Source organism: Eupeodes corollae, chromosome 3 (genome assembly GCF_945859685.1).
Source record: "Eupeodes corollae chromosome 3, idEupCoro1.1, whole genome shotgun sequence".
NCBI lineage: Eukaryota > Metazoa > Arthropoda > Insecta > Diptera > Syrphidae > Eupeodes > Eupeodes corollae.
In genome coordinates, this window is record NC_079149.1 from 17715415 (window position 1) to 17729819 (window position 14405).

At 34.6% G+C, this 14405-nt stretch overlaps 1 protein-coding gene across 1 annotated transcript in view; it reads left to right on the forward strand.

Moving 5' to 3' along the window:
* Positions 1 to 12906: 12906 nt before the first annotated feature.
* Positions 12907 to 14405, forward strand: part of LOC129952825 (putative uncharacterized protein DDB_G0277255) — a 162285-nt gene continuing 160786 nt past the window's right edge. Inside the window, exon 1 of the mRNA XM_056065677.1 lies at positions 12907 to 13258. The gene's annotated coding sequence lies outside the window, so the exon portion shown is untranslated. The remainder of the gene's footprint in view (positions 13259 to 14405) is intronic.

Consider the following 14405-nt stretch of genomic DNA (forward strand, 5'->3'; position numbering starts at 1 on the left):
CTTAATGCTGAAAAGTAAATTACTTTAACAAAAATATCTCCTAAAATGTTTGTTTTCTCGGAAATGTTTGTTTGTGTTGACTTGTTTTTTATTTTGTTTTTCAATGCTCTAAAAAGTTTTCTGGGAAATTTTATAAGGATAAGGTATGCCAACACAAATATGATTCGCGCATTCTTCGTTAAGTTCATGATAACAAAAATAATACATTTTGTTTCCTTTCTTGTGATTGTTAGAAATTTAAAGAAAGATGAGGAGAAAAACAAAGAATCCAAACCAAGCAAACAATGTGCTAGTAAAAGTACCTTCAGCTTAAAATCTGTGCTAATTCTTGAGAAATTTCTCACAAAAGCATTTTCTAATGATTTTAAATTGTTTTTTAGAGATTTTTTTTTGTTTTATTTCGAGTTTGGAACACATTTAAATTTAATAAAAGATGAATTTGACGATAAAATTAGTTTATTTATTTTGGGTTCTATATAATCAACACAAAAATAAACATAATTTCTGACGTCTATCGAAAAGATTTTGAATAACATAGGAAAGCCTTTTCATAGGAAATCACAGAATTTTTGCCCCATTAAGGAGAATTTTGTTTTTGAAAATTAAAAAAGAATTTACCATAATTGAACTTAATTGATAGTTCATCCAAGCCCAAGAACTAAAAAAGTTACAAAAGTGATTCCTATGATAACTTAACTTGATATGTATTTTTTATAGGGTCTCGCAGTCATTTTAAAAAGCTCGTTATTTAGGCAGCTGTCACTTGTTGGCAGTTGGCAGTGTTTGACATTAACAAGAACACAATAAGCCATTATTAAAAGTGGAACAAGTCCTATAACAACTAAGAATATTGCTTCTGTAGCCCGAAGTGTTGACGAATACCAACGTTTGTCAGTTCCTCATTGTTCTTTAAAATAAAGTACTCAATAAATAACATAACAACGTACTTTTTACAAAATACTTAAAAAGTTAATTTAGAACAAGAACTAACGTCGGTCTATCACCAGATATCACGTGATCTTTGTTGATTGGTTCTTGAAAAGATATCAAAACAATTCGGATATGTATCGAAATACCGTTTTCAGTGAAGAGGCTCATTTTGCTTTGAACGCTACGTCATTGCTTAGGTCTCTAGCTAGCTATCACCAGTTTTGCACGCCAAGTTGGTCGAGGTCTTCAACCAATTGTGTGCACCACCTGAGGCGTGGTCTTCCTCTATTGCGCAGTCCTTCGCGATTGGATTCGAAGACCTTCCGGGCTGGAGCGTTGATGTCCATTCGCTCTACATGCCCAAGCCATCTAAGCCGTTGGACTTTAATTCTGCTAACTAGGTCAGTGTCGCTGTACAGCCCGTAAAGTTCGTCGTTATATCTCCTCCATTCTCCATCTACTCGTACGGGACCACAAATCGCCCGAAGAACTTTTCTCTCGAAGCATCCTAAGATGCTCTCGTCTTTCTTTGACAGGGTCCAATCCTCGGCGCCATAAATGTGAACCGGGTGTTTTATAGATGATGATTTTAGATGCTCTGGAGAGGACTTTTCTACTCAATTGCCTTCTAAGTCCAAAGAAGTAGCGATTTGCAAGAGTTGTTCTTTGTTTGATTTCATGAAATCTGCAGCGCTTGTATCGTTGTCTGTGTTAATACCGGTGCCTAGGTAGACAAAGTCCTTAACTCCCTCAAAGTTATAGCTGTCCATGGTGACGTTTTGTCCAAGACGTCGTTGTTCAATGTCTTTTTTTGATGAAAGCTCTTGGTCTTGCCCTCATTGACCACTAAAACCTTCTTCTTCAATTCCATCGCAATGCTCAAAAACGCTTCACTGACATCACGCTTTGATCTTAACATTATGTCAATATCATCTGCGTATCCTAGTAATTGGATGGACCTTTGGAAGATTGTGCCTCTAGTGTTGACGATTGAGTTTTGCACAATTCTTTCCAGAATTGAAGATAAGATCTTTTCCGACCTTGATAGAGCAGCGTGTATTCTCCATCGTCATTCTGCACAAACGCATAAGTTTGACAGGGATGCCGAAACTAGACATTGCTCTGTAGTGCACTTCCCTATGGACGCTGTCATACGCGGCTTTAAAATCTATAAAGAAATTGTGTGTGTATCGATTTGAAGTTTCTGTTTTTTTTCCATGATCTGCCGTAGTGTGAATAGTGAACTTTCCTTGTATGAAGCCACGCTGTTAAGGACCTATCAGGTTGTTGACGAACAGCTTCAGACGTTCATATAATACGGCAGAGAGGATCTTATATGCAATGTTAAGGAGATTGATGCCTCAGTAGTTGGCAAACTATGCTGAGGTTACACACTCTTGGGGCATGCTTTCTTTCGACCATATTTGGCAGATGGGTTGGTGCATGCTCCCTACCAAGTCAGTTCGGCAGCGATGCCGTCAGCTCCAGCAGCTTCGTATGACTTCATTTTAGATATAGCTATCTTCACTTCGTCGAGGTCGAGTAGGCGGAATTGTTGATCTGCGTCGCCTAGGTTAAGTGGTTCCATCTCAATTACAGCGGAATTAGGTTCGTCATCGCCGTTTTATAGTTTGGAGAAGTGGTTTTTAAATATTCTGAACGTATAGACTTCGGTTCCACTAAGATGTTCCCCTGATCGTCCTTCGTGGCTTGTACCCTTGGGATGTTTTTTTAGCTTTAGGCAAAATCTTCGAACCTCATTCCTGTTGTGACATCCCTCTATCTCCTCGATCAAGCGCTTCTCATGATCTCTTCTTTGCCATCTAAGAAGTCGGTGTTCCTCGCCTGTTGTTTCGCTGCGTGCGCTTACCGGCATTCGTCGTCAAACCAGGGGTTTTGCAGTGGTGGCCGTGTGAAACCTAGCACTTCAGAGGCGGCATCTCTGATGGCTGCAAGGCAATGTTGAAACTGGTTTTCAATGCTTTATTTAGGCAGCAAAGGACTCCTTAAGAGTTTATTAGAGACTGGATCGGAAAAGAACATGGCAGTCTCTTGTGATCGTTGCCGTCTAACGTTGAAACTTCTCACAGTACTTCCTTGTTTTGGCTTGGATCGGGATATCCGTAGCCGTACCTTGGCTACAACGAGGTAGTCGTCCGAGTCAATCTTGGCCCCTCGGAATGTTTGGATATCTTGTATACTGGAGAAGTGTCGTGCGTCGATCGCAATGTGGTCTGGCTGACGGTTGATTGATCGGGAGATTTCCATGTCCCCTTGTGGATATTGAGATGTGTAAAGTGCGTACTAGCTACCAGAACGTCTCGCCCCACAGCGAAATCGATCAGCCTAAATCCGTTGTCGGAGGTGGTGTCGTGCAGGCTGTATCTCCCGATTGTGCCACCAAAGATGTCTTCTCTTCCTAGCTTGGCATTAAAATTTCCTAAGGTAATTTTAATGTCATAGCCAGGACACTTCTCACATATCTTGTCGAAGAGCTCGAAGAATGTGTCTTTGGTGTCTTCATGTTTCTTCTTTGTTGGTGCATGCGCACATTTTAGGCTTATGTTGGCGAATTTACCCTTGATGCGGATTGTCGTGATGCACTCGCTCACACTATTGGAACTCAAGACTTTTTGCCTGAGTCTTGTTCCAACAACAAATCCACACCCAAATAGTCGCCATAGTATATATCGCAGTCTTTTAGTTTGCGTTTGCCCGGTCCATCCCATCTCACTTCTTGGATGGCGGTAATATCTGCCTTGCAGCAGTTTAGGGTTTTCGCTAATTGTTCGGCTGCACGTAGTCTGTTAAGGGGCCTAACATTCCACGTACAGATTTTTTTCGTGGTCAGGAAGTCACCCCGACGGCACAATCCGCAACCTGGAGAGATACTTAGTATAACTCCAAGGACGAAGAGCCGAATAAACCGCTCCTTACAGGCTTGGGCTCCGAACAAGTCATAGAAGCCCTATAAGGTGTGCACTTAGTAATTCAACCTTACTGGAACTGTAGACGCCACCGTTGATTCCATCTTGAGAATTCGTCCGCTGCCGTTTGGATAGGAGAGGTGCCTTAGTAGAAACACCTCTCCGCTGCCCCAACAACTTTCAACTGGGGCTGTAACCCAATCATTATAAGATACTCAAAAAAAAGTGGGAACAAGATCAGAACTTGCATTCAGAATAAGATGCAACTATTTTTAATTTTGTACTACTTTCTTTTAAAACATACGAAAAATATGAATCTTTTATTATTCGTTTCACCTCGGTAAAAAAAACTCCTTAAATTCTTTATTCAACTTAATGTTTCTTTAACTATCAAAAAATAAAACAAAATCCATTGCTTTGTTCTCTATACTAGCTTTTCGAACAAGCTTACTATTTTCAAAAACCTTTTCCAATGGATTTCCAGATTTTGAAGCCCCAGATTGAATGATGATGCTTTGATAACTCATCAATCAATTTCACTGGAATTTTAATTAAATGGCTGCTGCACGAGCATGGTTTGCCCATTTACTGATTGAAGGATGTTACTATTTCACTCATCATTGAAAGAAATCATTATCATCATCATCCTCATCACTGAGATTCAGCTTTTCGAAATGTTTCTGAAAGCATAAAGTACGCTTTCCTATATATTTACATGAAACGAATAAATTCTCTTCAATTATGTAAATACACGTCGTTCGTCCTCGGTACATCACATAATTTTACAGAAATTCTGCGCAACATAATAATAAGTGGATGAATAAATACATAATACATAACTGATTGCCCTAAATAGCCAACATAATTTTATGTCCTTTGTACATCAAGCTACAATGTAGAAGAAAAAGGAAGCCTCTTCCTGTCATTATCATCATTTATATATTATTATCTTCGTATCCTAGGTAGTTACTAGTTATTTAAATTGTATAATTTTATAACAATTTGTAGCTTATTAACATTTCAAATATTAAAATCAGTTCATTAACTTTATTGTATTTGACATCAATTTTGTAATACTATAGAATTAGTGTTCATTTTATGATTGTCAACCAATTCTTTCTTTAAACTTGGTCTTTAAGAGGAAGTATTGATTCGTGTATTGCCATGATGGAGATGGTCAACGAAAAGAAGTCCTTTCTTCTTCTGTTCATCTGTTATTCGAGCTCCGTCAACGGCATCCTCTATGTGTGCACTAGATCCTTACAATTCAAAATTTGTACGTGATTTCCCATTTCATCCGGAAAATCCGTCGTCGTCGATAGCGTCCATGACGGATTTTTTGTTTTGTTCGTATTTGGTTCACGAAGCATATAAAAACTCCATTAAAATTGACTTCTTGTCATCGCTAATTTTGAAAACCTCATAGACTTGACTCAATATTCAATATTCTAATATTCCAACAGTTTTGAATTGATTCTTTTCAACAAAATATTAACGCCCTCCATCTCTCTCGGCTTTAGCTTGAAATTATACTCATTTCAATTTCAATTTGAATTAAAATTATTATCACTTTACGTTTTTTGAAATGAGGTCAAACCATTCCATTAGAAACCTCCTTCTCCTGCCGTGCTTATGCTTGCTCCTTTGTATCCTTTCATTCATTCTATTTGCCATCAACACATATCCTGTGCTCTGATGGACTAAAAACTATTGCATTGCACCCTGAATGTGAAATTGCACTATAGACTCAACGTCAGCATACAGCAAGCACTCCTTAGTCCTTATGTAGTCCTTATAGTCCTTTTCAAAAGCCACACAATCTTTGCTCGTATTTTGTGTATCATTTAATTTTCACATCCCACATCGTGTCATGCTATCAAGAGACAGAGAGTGAGGGAGAGAGAAGCCCATTTTCCGAAGCTATATTGGAGTGTTAATGTCCTGTCGGTAGGTCGGTCGACTGGATTTATATCCTTCGTGTAGTAAATACCACTCCCTCCCAACTACGCCTCGTGCATAGTCCTTTATACATATGTATGTAAAGTTCGTATAGCATTGTTTCGATCATCGTCGTATATTTTACTATTTTGTATAAATGTTTAAAAGTGTATAATAGTTGGAATGAAATTATAAATGTCCTCAATTTGCGTTCATTTAATTATATTGTTGCTGAAAATTAAAAAAAAAAGAAACTGCTTGCCTCGGCTCGGAAGTTAAATGCTGCGTTGACACACATTTACATGGTCGGTCGCAACAGTGTAAACGCAGGACAATGACTATGACGATGATTATGACGACAAAGAGACGATATGGAGGACAAAGTAAAAGATAACGGTATATTAATTTCAGCTATTAATCATCATACCGCCGCTGAGCGGCGCTGATGTTGGTTTTATTATTATCATTTTTTTTTGTGTTTTATTTCATTAATTTCGTTTATTTATTTTATCATTTTAATGGAATTCTCTGTTTTTTTTTTTGTTTTATTTTTGTTGAATTATTCGTTGTTGAAAGATATACAGAAACAATATTGTGTGGAACAATAATTAAAAGCTTAACAATCAACTCTCTTTTATTTTTACTTCGTTTTAATTTTATAAATGTACATATTTGTATAGGAGTATTTATGTATTTTCACTTTGACACTTTTGATGATATTTTAATTTTATTTTAAGTTGAAACAAAAAAAAACTACAAAAATTGAAACAAAAGCATATGGAAAATTAATTTTAATTTAATGTTAAAACACATAAAATATGAGGGTTAAAGTAGCTGAATAATTCTTTTGAATCGAGAGTAAAATTAAAAAGTTTTGTTTTTGCTTTTTATAAATTGGTGAAGGGATCAAAAAATGTCAAAAAGTTAAAGGTTTTAAACATGAATTGAGTCGCCATTTTGTATTTATGGTAAATTTATTTTTTAAATTAAATATCTCACTTATTTTATTATGTGTTATTTTGTTATTCTCTGATAAAAATACTTGTTGCATTAATTCTTATTAGTTCAAGGTTGATATTTTTTGAGGAATATTTATTTCAGGGCAATCAAATCGATTTTAATCTGTTCCTTTTTTTAATGATGAGAGTCCGTTGTAAAAGAAACCTTTTATAGTTTAAAGAATACTGATTCTAGTGGTAATTTTTGGTTTGATTCGTTGTGAGTGATTGTGAGTCTGGATTTTAGACCACATTCATTGGATACTTTTATGTAATTTAAGTTTGCATGCACGATGTAGGCCTTACGGCATCAGTAAGGCTTTAGGCTCTATTAAAATGTGAGTTCCTTTCAGAAAAAAATAATAGAGAAGTTAAAGAATATCCAATTAGCAATAAATTAAGATGGATTGAAAACAAGGTGGGTTTGTATAGAAGAAACTTAAGTCAACTTATAAGCTATGCTGATGGTATGTTATCAGAATGTATAGAGTCTGTTACAGTTTTTTGAACTCATAAGACAATCAGTAACGCACAGATTTCGTCCTACAACGCTCATGCCAAAATCGAAGTGGTATGACGATGAATGTAAGAAATGTAGGGAAACGTCTTTCAAATGCCTAAATTTTATTAGACAATCTAACAACGAAATTCACAGAAAAAATTACCTTGAACAGAATGAAATATATAGAGATTTGTGTTGACGGAGAAAGCAATTATATTTAATCAAAGCGGCTGTGAAACTTGCAGACTGTAAGGATTCAAAGTCATCCTGGTACAATGTACGGATTTTGGGAGGTCGCAGCAAGTATTCGTCTTTAAGTATTAGTGTTGATGACCTGGCCACATACTTTGAAGGTTTAATACTACCAGATTCTGACCAAAATTGCATCAGTTTTGCCCCCAAAATGTTTCAATCGATGAGCTAGACTCTCATTTTACCATGGTTGAAATGTTGGCATCTCTTAGCAGAATGAAAAATAACTAAGCAGCGGGTTTGGATGGCATTCCTATCGAATTCTATAAGAATTCAAATCCTGAATTTCTCGAGCGTGTGTTGGGGTGTTTAAACAAAATGTTTACAGAAGAAAAATTTCCGAGTTACTTTGGTTTGGTTACAATATTTCCTATATTTGAAAAGGGTAATCTGAGTTCACTAGAAAATTATAGAGGCATCTCAGTTCTAAGCTCACTAAGAAAACTGTTTGCACAAATGTTGTACTCTAGGCTTGTGAATTGGATTAAATAAAATAATTTGAAAGGTCTATATCGGACTGGTTTCTGGGCGTCCTTTCAACTGTCGATCAAATTTTATCGACTAAAAGTAGCCCCTATACACTTTTTCGTCGACTTTAAATCTGCTTTTGATACCATCAACAGAAAACCACTTTTATATAAGCTAGCAGTTATTGGTCTTTCAACCAAATTTAAATGGATTTATGAATAAATTTTATTAAAAACGTCTTCAATGGTTTGTAATGGTATATCCATATAAAAATCCTTTAAAACCGAAACAGGTGTTCCACAAGGCTGTATATTGAGTCCGCTGATGTTCGCTCTTCTTATCAATGATATTGAAAATAAACTACCGGAAGGCGTCAACTATGGCGATTTATCTTTGAAGATTGCTATATGCTGATGACCTGGTGGTGTTCTCTAATAACCCAGTGCCATTGCAGCTTCAGATAAATAAACTTAAACAATATTACGATGCGTGGGATCTCAAAGTCAACATTTCTAAATCTAAAACTATGATTTTTAAACCTCAAAACCGTTCAGATAATAATGTACGAAATTGGACATTAGATGGTACCACTATTCAAGTTGTTAGCGAGTATAAATATCTTGGTTTTACTATCACTCATAATTTGAACATCAAAAACCATATTAAAGAGAAGCTGGTACTAGCCAAATCAGCTATAAACTCGATGTGGTCATATTTTTTTTCAAGAAGCTTCGTGGACCCTACATCGAAATTAAAGGTGTTTTGAGGCTACCGTGAACAGTTGCTTTTGTTATGAGAATCAAGTGTATGGATACCAATTTCTAGAGGATACGGAAGTTATTAAAAGATACTTTTTCAAAAGAATCTTCCGGCTGATGCGTAGAACGCCTAATTACACCATATATGTTAAGGCCGGGCTTCCGAAAATGTATGTTAGAAATTTAAAGGCCAACGCAGACTATATTATTAAAGTTACGCATAGACCTAAAAGCAATCTGCACAAGCAAATCCTGTTTTTATCACTCCATTGTGGATATTCCTCTTTAGAAATTGCCACAGCCACAAAATTTAGCAATAAATCTAAATGCAAACAACAACCTTTTACAACCTCTGAAACCTTTTCACTTAAGAAAATTAAATATTTTGAACAATCATTTAAAGTACTTAATTTTTAATTGTTTTCTTTTTTCATTGTAACACATATTTATTGTTAACTATTCTTTTTCTTCTTAAAAATAACTTTACCGTTTTAACAAAACAACATTTAAAAAGTTGATCACATTTCTTTAATATTTGTTGTATATGTTCCTTATTTTATATTCCACAATTGTATAATCTTTTTTCTCAATGAAAACGTCTTGATAATATTCGGCAGATAGCTCCACTGCCATGCTTGTAAGTTTCTTTTTCTATTGTAAATTATTATGTATCGTTTTTTATGAATAAATATGTCTTTTTAATTTTTGAATTATCCATTATCTTAAATGCGAAATATGTAACGTATTTTATGACATTTCAAATGACGATGTTTTTGACAGTTGTCAAATGTCAACATAACTAACTTGAAAACATAAATTGGTAATTCTATGTAAGACTTGTCACCATTTAGCGAAGTTAGGAATCATTTTTGGAGGAAGAGTGTGGAAGTCAACCTAAAGCTCTCAAGTAATTACGCGTTTAGCACCTATTGAATTCAAAAGCAACATAAATATTTAAAATCTAACAAATGAGAGTAGGTGCATGAAATTGTTGTTTCTAATGGAGAAAATATATACCCATGCTATGATTTTTGTTGTTATATGGACTCTTGATTATATCAACAATGTTAAGGGCTTGGAGAATTGTTGAGGTAGGTTTTGTATTATAACTTTATCCTTAATTTTGATGTAAGACAAAAAAGAGTGAATGAAATATAGAAAAGTGATTATTTACTTTCAGGGGTTTTCCATAAGAAGTTTTAGTTCGATATTAAAAAAACAGTGTTCTTAACCAGAAAACAATGGATGGTTATTTTACTAAGAGAAAGGTATGTCATTTATTCAATAAAAAATCGTGGTAGCGAGTTGTGATTACTTCTTCGAAAAATATCACGTTCAGATAACTTTACTTGCAAAACTTCGAATTATTGTGACTGCAAAATTTTAACATTCTTCGAGTGAATTTTATTGCGCTGTTGTTGCGAAACGTCAAAAGATGACAGCTCCAAATGCCCCAATATTCCCTTTAAAGATGTCCACTGTCGTGACTTCACATAAACCAACAAAAAAAAAGTCTACGACAGCTGAATTGCACGATCATAGAAATTCACCACATATACACGACGTGAGATAATTCACTAACAAAAAGTTTCCTTTAATTTGCACGATTTGAAAACACTTGTTAGGAGTAATTCTTTTCATTGGCTGCGTTCAATCTTGTGTTGGTTAGGGTTTTTTGGATAGGTATATTTTTAGATAGCTTGTTGAACTATTGGACTGGATAGCTGTAATGAGATAGCTGTCAACGTTCAGCTGTTCGCAAAAAGCAGAAAAACTTTTAAGCTTCGAAGTTAAAATTGTTGTAAGATAAAACATCTAACGGATAATTCAACTGATACGTGATAATTAAAAGATAATCTTAATCTGTAATCTATGTCAAATTTCCTCTTAGCTCTATTGAATCGTTTTAAACGATTAACGTTTACGGAGGCAAATAGCTTCTTCATCGTCTATTATGTACATAACATCCTCAAATACAACTTCAATTATTATTTTGTACCTTTTTTTACCAACAAAAACAAAAAGCTGAAATTAATTTTCAAGTTTCTTGAAATTCAACCATGTGTTGAATCAGCTGTTCTGTCAGATACCTACATACCCCAGATATTCATGGATACCTTTGGATTCCATTTTTGACATGTCAGCTGTTTTTGATAAGCTGTTATTTTATGAGTAAAACACTAACAAAAGGGTATCTGGATACCCTATCTCTCTGAGATTGAACGCAGCCATTATATATAGACAAACCAAACTGAGTATAAATAAAGTGTCAGGTGTCAAAAAGACCAAGTCCGAAAAAAGTATTGCCAGATTATAAATAAAACGACTAAAAACAAATACTATTTTATTGCTGGCTGTGATACATTTAATAGCACGAAAATATAGAATATCTCCCTTCTTAATGTCTTCTTACATAAATACTTTCATTAAAATGGTGGCTGAAGAACATTACAAATTGTAATACGTCAAAATTAACAAGACTTGTACGTTAATTACAAATGACATTTAAAAACCCAATAATAGAAATTTATTTCGCTTATGTAAATTGTATACCTGACAGATGACAAGTGATTAGAAGGATGGTGTTTAGGTACGATAACTTTGGCGCCAAGATATATAAAAAGTTTTTGGCAGTGGGGCTTAATATAAGCATTTTAGCCTTTAGAAGGGGTGTATATCTCTCTCGTTTAGGTGGGAGGGGAAATTTCTAAAAAATTACTAAAATTAAATGAAAATATTTAAATAAAAACGACAACACATCAGTAATAAATTATAAATTCTTCAAAAGCCAGAAATCTACAATTTATAATAAATTTTAAATAAAGTTGTGTCAAACAAAAACATTTCAGTTTTATACATGGTTCTCTATTTCATATTTAAAAAAATAATTAGTTAAGAACAAGATGTGTTTATTTAATTGTAAAGAAAAAGCGATACAAGCGATAAAAAGATATTACACATTTAAAGATGTACATATGTCTTCTTTAACTTTCCGACTTCTATATTTAGGTTTTGTGTAGCATAAACATAACCTAATCTTTATGTAATCACGTTTTTAATCACTTAAAATCAAAAATGTATGTACATTTTTTAAAAGTAAATTTTAATAATTTCAATTCTTTGTTCAAGCGTGGTTCGTGTCAAATATCTAAAAATGACAGTTTCAAGAGTGACATCTGGAAGTGAGTTATACAAAATGAAACTTATAATTGTTTTTTTCGTTTAAGTTTTCTCCGAATCTAAATAAATAAAAAAATTAGGTGGCGCAACAGTCTATGAAGAACCAGGGTCCAGTGACTTACAACTCTCAACCATTCCTGTGTGCGAGTAATGTTGTCAGGGATGCAATCTCTCCGAATCTATTCCAACCAATTTTATAACTTCATATCCTTTTAGCTAAAATTTAAACAACCCTTTCCTTTTTTACAAGCAAACATTTAGCTATCAAAAAGAGATTTGGAAAAAACAAACAGTTAAAATACAAAAACATTTTATGTTATTTTTGGTATAGTGAATATATAAGAATATTAACAAAGATTTAAGTCCAGATGACATCGCATCTGTTGGCGTTCTATTTCTGAGCTCTAATACACGCAAATACTCGAGCACATCAAAAATGACACTTACAAAAATGCCATGTATTGACCATGCCCGAAATATAAAATTGCCAAATGATCAGTAAGACAGTATTCATATTGGCTTATTTTGACATTTCATCATTTATCTCACTTCATTTTCCTTTCTCACTTTACATATCTCTTTTTTAATATCAAGTGGTAAGGAGAATTGAGTTGCTTCAAAAGTGTCAAATTTGTCAAAAATTTTGACTTTTATTTTAATGACTCTGAAAATTCTAATATCTAGTTTTTTTTATATGTTCCCTATATGCATTCCGGGTGGCAACCATGTACACACAAAACAATCTCAATTATCCACTCAATTCAGCCTAAAAAAGATCACACTAACTCACTCACTCATTCATTACACACTTGCTTAACATTTAGCGTAAACACACACTTGATCGCATGAGTCAAGAACAGCATCGAGTCGAGTGGACTTCGAGTCGTGTAGCGTTTGCAGTTAGATTTTGTTGTTGTTTTCCATTTGTAAATGCGCCTCTCAAAGACGCAAACGATCACTTTTAACTCAGTTGAGTTTAACATTTCATCCGCTAACGTTGGATGTGCCGCGTCGGTTTGTCTTCGCACAATTTTTAATGAGTCACTAAAACTCAAACAACAAAAATTCCTTTGCTCGCGTTTTATGTCAAACAAATGTCAGATTTCGCTGTCAAATCTCATCAATTGCGGTAGCAATAACGACGCAACGCCGACGGAACGGGACGGGGCTGTGTATCGTAAATTAAAATGATATTAAAAAGAAATAAAGAAACGTGTTTTTAAGTGAAACTATTCAAAGGAGAAAACTCCATTTGTTAATTTTATAATAATTAGCAAAATAAAAAGAATAAGAAGAAAACAAAAAGTATGAATACAAAGACGGCAGATAGAGGGAGACAACTGAATTTTATAATAAAATCAACATAAAAATCCACGAAAATATTTCACAAAAGAAAAAAATAAATAAACAACAAACAAAGATAACATACCTCGCCTCGTCTCGGGAGGGCAAAGTAGACGCAAGCAAACGCGAAGGCAACAAGAAAAGTTGTTTTGATTGCAAAATTATTTGTCTACTCATTTTTCTTTCTTCTCATTTTTATAGTTCAGCTAAATTAACAAAAAAAAAACTAACTTAAAACTGTAAATAAGTATCTATCTTTGAAAATAATTATAACAGTTTATTTTTCTGTTGTCTATTTGCTGAGAAGAACAAAAATAAGATACCTCTATACCTAACTACTAAAAGTCTCGAGGCTACAAACTTGCGCATTAGAAACGATGGAACGGTAGGAAAAATAAAATAAACTCCCAGAGAGTACAAGTACTTTAGGTTTAGCTCCAACACAGTTTGGATGACAGGAAGCATTTGGGAGCAATTGCCTCCCCCTTTACACCCACCAGAGATGCAAGTTGAATAGAGTTGAAATTGGAATTGGAATTTATAAAAGATTTCTGTATATTCCAAAAGAGAGCGAACGATTTCTCTGACTCTGTGACTCGACTCTGGTTCTGGGTTTATTTACATTTATTCTGGTTCTGGTAGATACTCGAAGCTGCTCTGAATCTGGCCATGGTGCATCTGTACATTAGTATGTGGAAAGTGTTATCTCTTCCAGCTTCACAAGTTCCAACTCCAACCAAACGACAGACTGCAAAAACCCCATATACAACTTCAAATACTGAGCACAGTTATTCTGTCACTCTGTGCGTTGTCGTTTGTTTTTTGACGTTTTGCATCGGTAGTGTAACTCGGTGTCGATAAAAAGAAAGTTAAAAACGCACTCTCCGATGTGCCATTTTATCAATTTCCGGTTAAACTGAATCTAACTGCATTTGTGAAGGTTGTTTTCCATATGCACTAAGCCTAAGCACTCAAAAGAAGGGCGTTTTTTCCTAGTTTAAATTGGATTTCCTAAGATTTTCACATTCACGTTTCGTTTGCGAAATTCCAAGGTGCGACAGGTCAATTATAACAGTTCTCACCTCAGTATAGAAATCTCAAGGAAAAT